Here is an 8,571-nt window from a genome sequence, read left to right as displayed (position 1 = left end):
TGATCTAAGCTCTCCCTCCTCCAGGAACCAATTACAATTGGCACTTGCTTTTCTTCAAATGCACTTTTTCCAGTTTATGCTGCTTCTGCTGGCTTGTTATAACTCATTCCTGCAAATTCATGAGCCAGGCTGGGTTTTCAGTTTAACTAAATTTTACCTGCACTCTTTTAGATCTGCCCAACAATTCATCCTTCAGTCAATGGCATTTAAAGAAAAAAAAAATGTCCAACAAGACAGATTCAGACTAAAGAGTCAGAATTGGAACAAGCCCAAGTCCAATTCTAAGATTTAAGCTAGAGTACGTTTCTGGCATCCTGCAATTCTCTCCAGCTCCTAGAACTGCCTGCTGTTCAGAATCCATTCTCCTTCCCTGTCACCATGTGACTGATAATCTCCATTTCTGCACTATCATCTCATTGCCTCTCAAGTGCCTCATCCACACCAGCTTATGTCCAAATATTTCACATCTTAAGATGTTTGTGGTGCTCTCATTACCTTAGCACTACTGTGAGATCTTTTCCACGTCAGTCATGACAAAGTTAAAGGGTTTCCAACTGTCACCCCCACATCTCCATGGGGAACGTCTCTGAAACATAACAAGCCTGCTGTTCTCCCCTACCACAGAGAAGCAACTCTGGTCAAAATTACCAAATTCTCCCTTCCTGCTAAGACAAAGGAATGTTGTTCAACTGTGAAGAGAAAGGAAATCATGAGACCAATGAACAGTTCTTAGCCCCTGTCTTAGTCTCTTCGGAAGTCTACAGTGCCACCACCTCCTTCCTAAGTATGTCTTTGTCCCGGATGCTATGATACCAGGTTCCTTGTTTCTATTCTGCTTATTATTCCTTCATAGTTCCCTTTCTTGAGCCTTCTTCTGCTGCCTTCTGTCAGTTATTCTTCACCTACTTGTCTTAATTAAAATCCTCTCTTGAGAATATCACAGAGACCCAGACCCCATCTGGGTGTCAAGCATTCCCAAATGTACCTTTCTAACCATGACCTCTCCCCAGATTCAAGCCCAAATGTGCATTTGCAAACCCAGAAGATGCCTGCTTAAAATGTTTTACTATATATTTAATATTTGAAGCTAACGTTTGATATAGCTAAGACACAACACTTGCTTGTCCACCCCAAACCTGAGCCTATGTGAGTTTCCCAAACGTGCTTAGCTAGTGCTCTTGGGCCTTGATTTGTTTCCTTCCATTCATGATCTCATCTCACCTGCCATTCATCAGTCCTCAGTCTGATACTTTAGGGTCTAGCCATGGGACACTAGCTGTACAATGCACAGTACTTCCATCACTAATGCCTGAGGGTGAGATGCCGTCTTTGCACTGATATCATGGCCTCCTACATCACCTCTTTTGGTTTTAATCTTGCTTTCCCTACAGTCCATCCTCTACTCAGTAAATAGATCAAAAATAGGTTAATAAAAGAATATGTCTCCCTTGACTCACTTCCAGCATATGTCATTTGATTACACTTAGAATGGCATCTAACTCTTCACTCTGCCTACATTTCCCTGTGGCGGTCTTTACAGTGTCCCCTAGAATCCATTTGCTAGTTTTCATTGTTAATATCAATTGTACATGGCATTGGGCTACACAGGACATTTCCATACAAGTATACATTATAAACTGTGTACCCCACTGTTTCTCACCTCCCTTAGGCCCTTTCTTCACCCCAGAGAGTTTCACTTCTACTTTCATGTCATACATACATACATACATACATACATACATACATACATGATTTTAGGTATCTATATAAAAATATAGAAGTCACAAATCCTCCAACATATCTTTTCTTCAAATTATAAACTTAAATTAGTATCTGTCAAACTTGAGTGTCAACTGGACGATTCTAAGACAGGAACAGGAAATACAAGAAATGAGCCTAGAACATCTTGTAGTGCCATAAGAAAAGAGGCATTAACACACACATACAACATGTAGTAACATATATACACTATACATATGCAAACACACACATGCACACAACATATATACATACACACATACACACATACACACATACAATATATATTAACAAATAAACACTATACATATGCAAACACACATGCACACAACATATATACATACACACATACACACATACAACATACACCCACACATGCACACATACAACAAACACACAACACAACCTATACATATACACAACACACATACATGCATATGCACATGCCACATATACACACATATGTATACAACATACATGCATGCCACACACACAATAGGTCAAAGGAACAGAGGAGCCAGGTGGAAGAACTCCCAATAACCAATGCTAGAATCATTTAAGCAATAACAGAAAGTAAATGATAGAAAAAGTAAAATTAGATTCTATAACCCAAAGCTTAAAACTTACAAGTCAGCTTATGTAAGTCAATATTGAATAAATTAGTAAATGAGAAGAAACAGACTTTTCATGCAGAGACATTTCAAATGTGCCATGCAGGTTTCCTTCTTAGAAATCTGACACACTCAATTCAAGCCAGGGGATCAAGGTGAATGATATTTGATCACACTGTGAAACTCCGAGACTGTGTTAATAAAATTAACTGTGCATCAGGGAGTTGAGCTAGCAACTAGTTGACAGAAATTAGCCACAGAGAGTCTGGAGGAACCAGGAATATGATAGAAAGACACACAGGAAGGAGTAGGGAGGGACTTAGAAATTCAGTCTTTTTGGTTTGGGACAAGTGGAGAGATATGTCTCTTGCCAGGTCTCCAGTCAAAAAGGAAGGTCAGCTGGTTGCTTCTCAGCTTCTCTGATCTGGCAGGTTTTCACCCCAACATCTGACTTTGAGTCTTTGTTGGTAAATAGAATAGAGACTTAGTTAAAACCTCCATTTGGCAGCCACAGCTGAGCCGGTGATGGCAGGACCAGAAGTCCCACCAGGCCACCGTCTGAGGGGTGGGGTGCTGACTGTGGTGCAGCAGGGTGCAGATGGTAGTTGAAATATCAGAAGATTCAGGTGCAGCTGCTAAGCCAACAGAAAAACAGGTCATCCTCATGAATCCTGGTGACAGACACACCCCTGAAGAAAACAGCATTCAAGATCTGTGCTCTTCCTCATGTAACCACTAACCCTACCCTAATCATGAAATTAATGTTAGAGAAACTCCACTGTGGAGGTTCTTACTACGTTCTCTTCAAAATTATCCAAATCACAAAATCAGGAAAACCTGAGATGCTCTGACATTAAAGAGGAACCTAAGGAGGCATAACTGAGTGCAACTTGTCACCACAGGCAGGATTCTGCAATAGAAAGAAGATATTTGGGCCAGGCGTTGGTGGTGCACGCCTTTAATCCCAGCACTCAGGAGGCAGAGGCAGGTGGATCTCTGTGAGTTTGAGGCCAGCCTGGTCTCCAGAGCGAGTGCCAGGATAGGCTCCAAAGCTACACAGAGAAAACCTGTCTCAAAAAAACAAAAAAGGAAGGAAGGAAAGAAAGAGAAAGAAAAAGAAAGAAAGAAAGAAAGAAAGAAAGAAAGAAAGAAAGAAAGAAAGAAAAAAGAGAAAGAGAAAGAAAAGACATTTGGAAGGAGGAAGTCTAAGGTCTTACCATCATTCTGAATAGACTCTGGAAGCCTATGTCTTCATTTTACATAGAACATATACTTAAGACATCATTAGTGTGCATGAGTGTGTGGACCCCATCCCTACATAGCAGGTAGTTATGTTCCCTGTCCCTACATAGTAATTAGCTATGTTACCCACCTTGGAGGTCACAGCCTATGCCCCAGCCATCCAGCTTCAGCCGCCCATCCCAAATAAGCCAACTAAATAAGCCAATTAATAGTGAGGCATAGGAAAAGGAGATGTATTTAATGTGCCCACACTGGGAAAAGGGACAAAGAGATCCTGCAAAACCCAAACCATCTCCAGGGTCCTGACATAAGGCTAAGGTTTAGGTAGAAGGTAAGAAATATGCATAACTAAGTCGTCTGGCCAAGATGAGAGCCTGCCCACTGGCTCAGCTCCAAATCTCTCCTCTAAGGTCAAATGACTAGCTGTAAATCTTTCCCAGGGGAGCCAGGCTCCTTCTCTGGCTGTCTCAAGGGTTTCAAACTTTTCTTCTCCAGCATGAAAATCCTAGGGAAACCTATTTTTTTTTTCTTTTGAGATTGGTGTTTCAACAGTCTGAGAGCCAAAGAGAGGGGATGCAAGTGTTCCTTGAGAATATATTCATTCCTGCCACATGGCCTGTAGCAGTTAATCAGCCAGTTAGTTGGTTAGTTATTTAATTAGTTAGTAGTACCAGGAGGGACTCTTTTTTTCTCTTTCTATTTTTTTAGGTAGATAAACTTATTTATTTTTATGTAAAGAATTAAATCTTTTTTCCTTATTTTTTTATTAGTTCAAATTAGGAACAAGCTTGCTTCACATGTCAATCCCTTCTCCCTCTCTCCCTCCCCTCCCTCCCCCCAACCTCCCACCTGCCCCCACCCCATCCACCCTCCACTCCCCAGGCAGGGTAGGGTCCTTGACGGTGGTGACTCCTCTTTCTTTTTTTTATTTGAATTAGAAACAAGATAGTTGGCAGTACATTGAGCTCCATAGAGACAGCGCCGGGGCAAGCGTGAGCTGGACGGGCACTGGGCGACTCTGTGCCTCGCGGACGAAAATCAACTAAACATGGGCAAAGGAGATCCTAAGAGGCAAAATGTCCTCATATGCATTCTTTGTGCAAACTTGCCGAGAGGAACACAAGAAGAAGCACCCAGATGCTTCTGTCAACTTCTCAGAGTTCTCGAAGAAGTGCTCAGAAAGGAGGAAGACCATGTCTGCTAAAGAAAAGGGGAAATTTGAGGGCATGGCAAAGGCTGACAAGGCTCGTTATGAAAGAGAAATGAAAACCTACATCCCCCCCAAAGGGGAGACCAAAAAGAAGTTCAAGGACCCCATGCACCCAACAGTCCTCCTTCGGCCTTCTTCATGTTCTGTTCTGAGTATCGCCCAAAAATCAAAGGAGAACACCCAGGCTTGTCCATTGGTGATGCTGCAAAGAAACTGGGAGAGCTGCGGAACAGCACTGCTGCAGATGACAAGCAGCCCTACGAAAAGAAGGCTGCCAAGCCGAAGGAGAAGCACGAAAAGGATATTGCTGCTTACAGAGCTAAAGGAAAACCCGATGCAGCGAAAAAGAGGGTGGTTAAGGCAGAAAAGAGCAAGAAAAAGAAGGAAGAGGAAGATGAGGAGGAGGATGAAGAGGATGAGGAAGAGGAGGAAGAAGAGGAAGACGAAGATGAAGATGATGATGATGAATAAGTTGGTTCTAGCGCAGTTTTTTTTTTTTGTCTATAAAGCATTTAACCCCCTCCCCTGTACACAACTCACTCCTTTTAAAGAAAAAAAATTGAAATGTAAGGCTGTGTAAGATTTGTTTTAAACTGTACAGTGTCTTTTTTTGTATAGTTCACACACTACCGTATGTGTCTTTAGATAGCCCTGTCCTAGTGGTATTTTCAATAGCCGCTAACCTTGCCTGGTACAGTCTGGGGGTTGTAAATTGGCATGGAAATTTAAAGCAGGTTCTTGTTGGTGCACAGCACAAATTTGGGGACAGTAGGTTTTTTTTTTTCTTTCTTTTATTTTTGTTTTTGTTTTGGGTTTTTTTTCCATCTTCAATTGTCTTTGATGCAGCTTATATGAAGATAATTGTTCTATTAACTGAATACCACTCTGTAATTGCAAAAAAAAAAAAAAAAAGTTGCAGCTGTTTTGTTGACATTCTGAATGCTTCTAAGTAAATATATTTTTTTATTAAAAAATGATTGTTTTGCATGTCAATCCCAGTTCCCTCTCCCTCCCCTCTTCCCATTCAACCCCCCACAACTAAAACCCTACCTATCACATGTCCTTTCTGCTCCCCCCAGAGGGTGAGGCAGGAGGAACTCTTTAACTCAGCTACCAATGATACATGAAAGCACATCAGATATCAGACACAGACATCATTGCATGTTCTCGTGCGTTAACACTCAATCAGTTTCAGCCAACCTGAGGCCATGAAAGATGTGGTCAAAGGATGACAGAAAAGAGTTGAGAGACCCCTGCCTTTGAGCTACTAAGTTAGCCCAGCCCTGGAGCCCACACTCCACCAACATTCCTATGTGAGATTAGATATTTCCTTACTGTCTGAGCCAGTCTGAGCCCATGATTTTCAGTGGCTTACAGTTAAGGTCACGTGGAAACAGCCTTTCAGAGCCCATCTCCTTCTGCACAATCATCATCCACCAGCTCGAGCCATCTTGACATCAGCTTTCCCAAATATATGCAGCTTCTCTACATCAGGCTCTATCAAGGACAGTTCTTTACCCTGGTGTTCTGTCCCCAAGACTCCCCATGGCTGCCCACTTCTCACCTGAGCTTAGCTCAAAACATGACCCCCCTCAAAGTCAACTACACAGACTCTCCAGCCCAAGTGTGTTCCATGCTGCCACCCCCAGCTCTGGCCTGCTGCCCACAGCACTCTGGCCTGCCACCCTACTCTGCTTTCTTACAAGAATTTACACTGCCTGGTTCAATTCCCCACAGGCCTCTGCCATTTCACACTCTTGAGAATCATGGCCCTCTCTGTTCCTTGTCAGTTTCCATATCTTGAGTGCCTAGAAATTCGAGGGATGCTTGACAAATGTTTGCTTAACAGATGAATTAACTCAACAGCTAACATATGCCCACTTTAAAATAAATTCACACTTTGTCCAAATGTGAGAATTTCAAGATGATTGACAGCCTATGGTGTAAGGGTATCATCTTAACAACACTCTTAAAAAGGCATCACTCTGTAGGGAACCATATGTTGCATCTATACATAGTGCACTCGGATTCTCAGAAAAAAAAAAAAAAAGATCAAACCAGGTGTCACCAAAACAACAAGAGACAGAAGCCAACAGATAGAAACCAATCCACACACCAAGCTACAGCAATGCCAAGAGCATTGAAAGGAAATGACAACTTTGCAAAGTCACAAGGACCCAGAACAGGAAAAATACCCTGCCCTCAGGAGAGGAAGATTCATATTACCAAGACAAGACAGAGGATCATGCCATGCATTCGTGTCTTTATAAGATGCCATTTGATCTGGATACAGTTGCATATGCCAGTAATTCCAGCACTTGGGAGGCAAAAGGACTGTAGGAAGAGCTCAAGTCCAGGGTACTAGGACATCCTACACTACAGGGTAAAACCCTGTCTCAAATAAAAATAAATGCATAAACGGATGGATGGACGGACGGATGGATGGATGGATGGTTATGAAAGGCCTATGCACAAGGCATCCTGAAGAGAGGGCTACGCTGGCCAACTCAGCTGCCATCTGGGCCCAGATCCAGCACTTTGAGTTGGTCCTCCCCAACATCTATTCCACCTAGGAGCTGCTGGAGTGCATAGAGGAGCCAGTCCCGCAGAACTAGATGTCATTACTAAATAGGGACAGTCCTGGGCACACTGGCCAGCCCACAGCATGGAGCCGCTGTGGCTGCAGTCCTCACTGCCACCCCGCTGGGAGGCAGAAAGTATAGAGCAGTAGTGCTGCTTGCAGGTTATGAGCACAAAGGTTAAGCTCAGCTGAGCCTCGGGGTGGCCAGCATAGGATGGCAGCCTGGAGATCTCAGGGAACCTGCCCCCAGACACCCTGCCAAGTCACAGGATCACCCTGACTTTGTAACAGCAGAATATCTGAGACGAGTCTTAGTGATGGTCCAGTGTTTATGGTGTGTCAGAAACCAGAAACCTTGAACCAGACCAATGACTCATTGCAATGAATATTTTTATGTAAAGCTGTTTGGGCATAATACATGAGACGGAGAGATGGGAAAGTTGAAAGAACACAATGGTGTATGCCCTGTGGTGAGAGGAGGAACTAGAGACACAAAGGTCTGACCATATGCGAGAAGGCTGCAGTAGACAGGGAAACATGTCACTGCCAGTAGAGTTGGCAGGGTGGTGTACAGCAGAGTGGAGCTTGCGCAAACTCAGCCTCCAAACACACTGCCCAGCTGCATGATTGTCCTGGATCTGAGCAATGGCAGGATGTCCTGAGATGAAGAACAGTTTATTTTCTTAATTGGACCTCCTTGAAAGACCGCTATGGTCTGTGCTGCCCCTAGAAACTTGTTGGTATCTGTAGTCCCCACCGCTGTCCCAGGCCATGTTGAAACCTGAGGTTCATGTGGATGTCTATGATCTGTGCTGCCACTGGGGCCATGTGGATGTCCAAAGCCTATGCTACCACTAGAAGCCAGGACGACATTCATAGTCTATGCTACCTACCATAGGAGGCCATATTGGTGTCCATGGTCTGAGTTGACACCGGAGACCTTGTTAATGTGAGTGGCCTATACTGCTGCCTGAGGCCATGTTGATGTCCGTGACCTGTGCTTCCACCAAGGGGCATCACTGAAGGCCATGTGGATGTACGTAGTCTGTGCAGAAGCCATTTATTGATGCTGCCTCTGTTGGCCATGCCTGGGTCTATGGTCCTGCTGCAGCCAGAGGTTATGTTGATGTCCATGGACCATGTTTTATCACTGGAAGTCATGGAGATGT

General features: G+C 43.6%; 1 pseudogene; it reads left to right on the top strand.

The window, feature by feature from the left end:
• The first annotated feature begins 4,616 nt into the window (after nucleotides 1-4,616).
• LOC103160970 lies at nucleotides 4,617-5,292 on the top strand (annotated as a pseudogene).
• Nucleotides 5,293-8,571: the final 3,279 nt, after the last annotated feature.

Source organism: Cricetulus griseus, chromosome 4, assembly GCF_003668045.3.
Source record: "Cricetulus griseus strain 17A/GY chromosome 4, alternate assembly CriGri-PICRH-1.0, whole genome shotgun sequence".
In the NCBI taxonomy this organism is placed as follows: Eukaryota; Metazoa; Chordata; class Mammalia; order Rodentia; family Cricetidae; genus Cricetulus; species Cricetulus griseus.
This window is presented reverse-complemented; position numbering and strand designations above follow the sequence as displayed.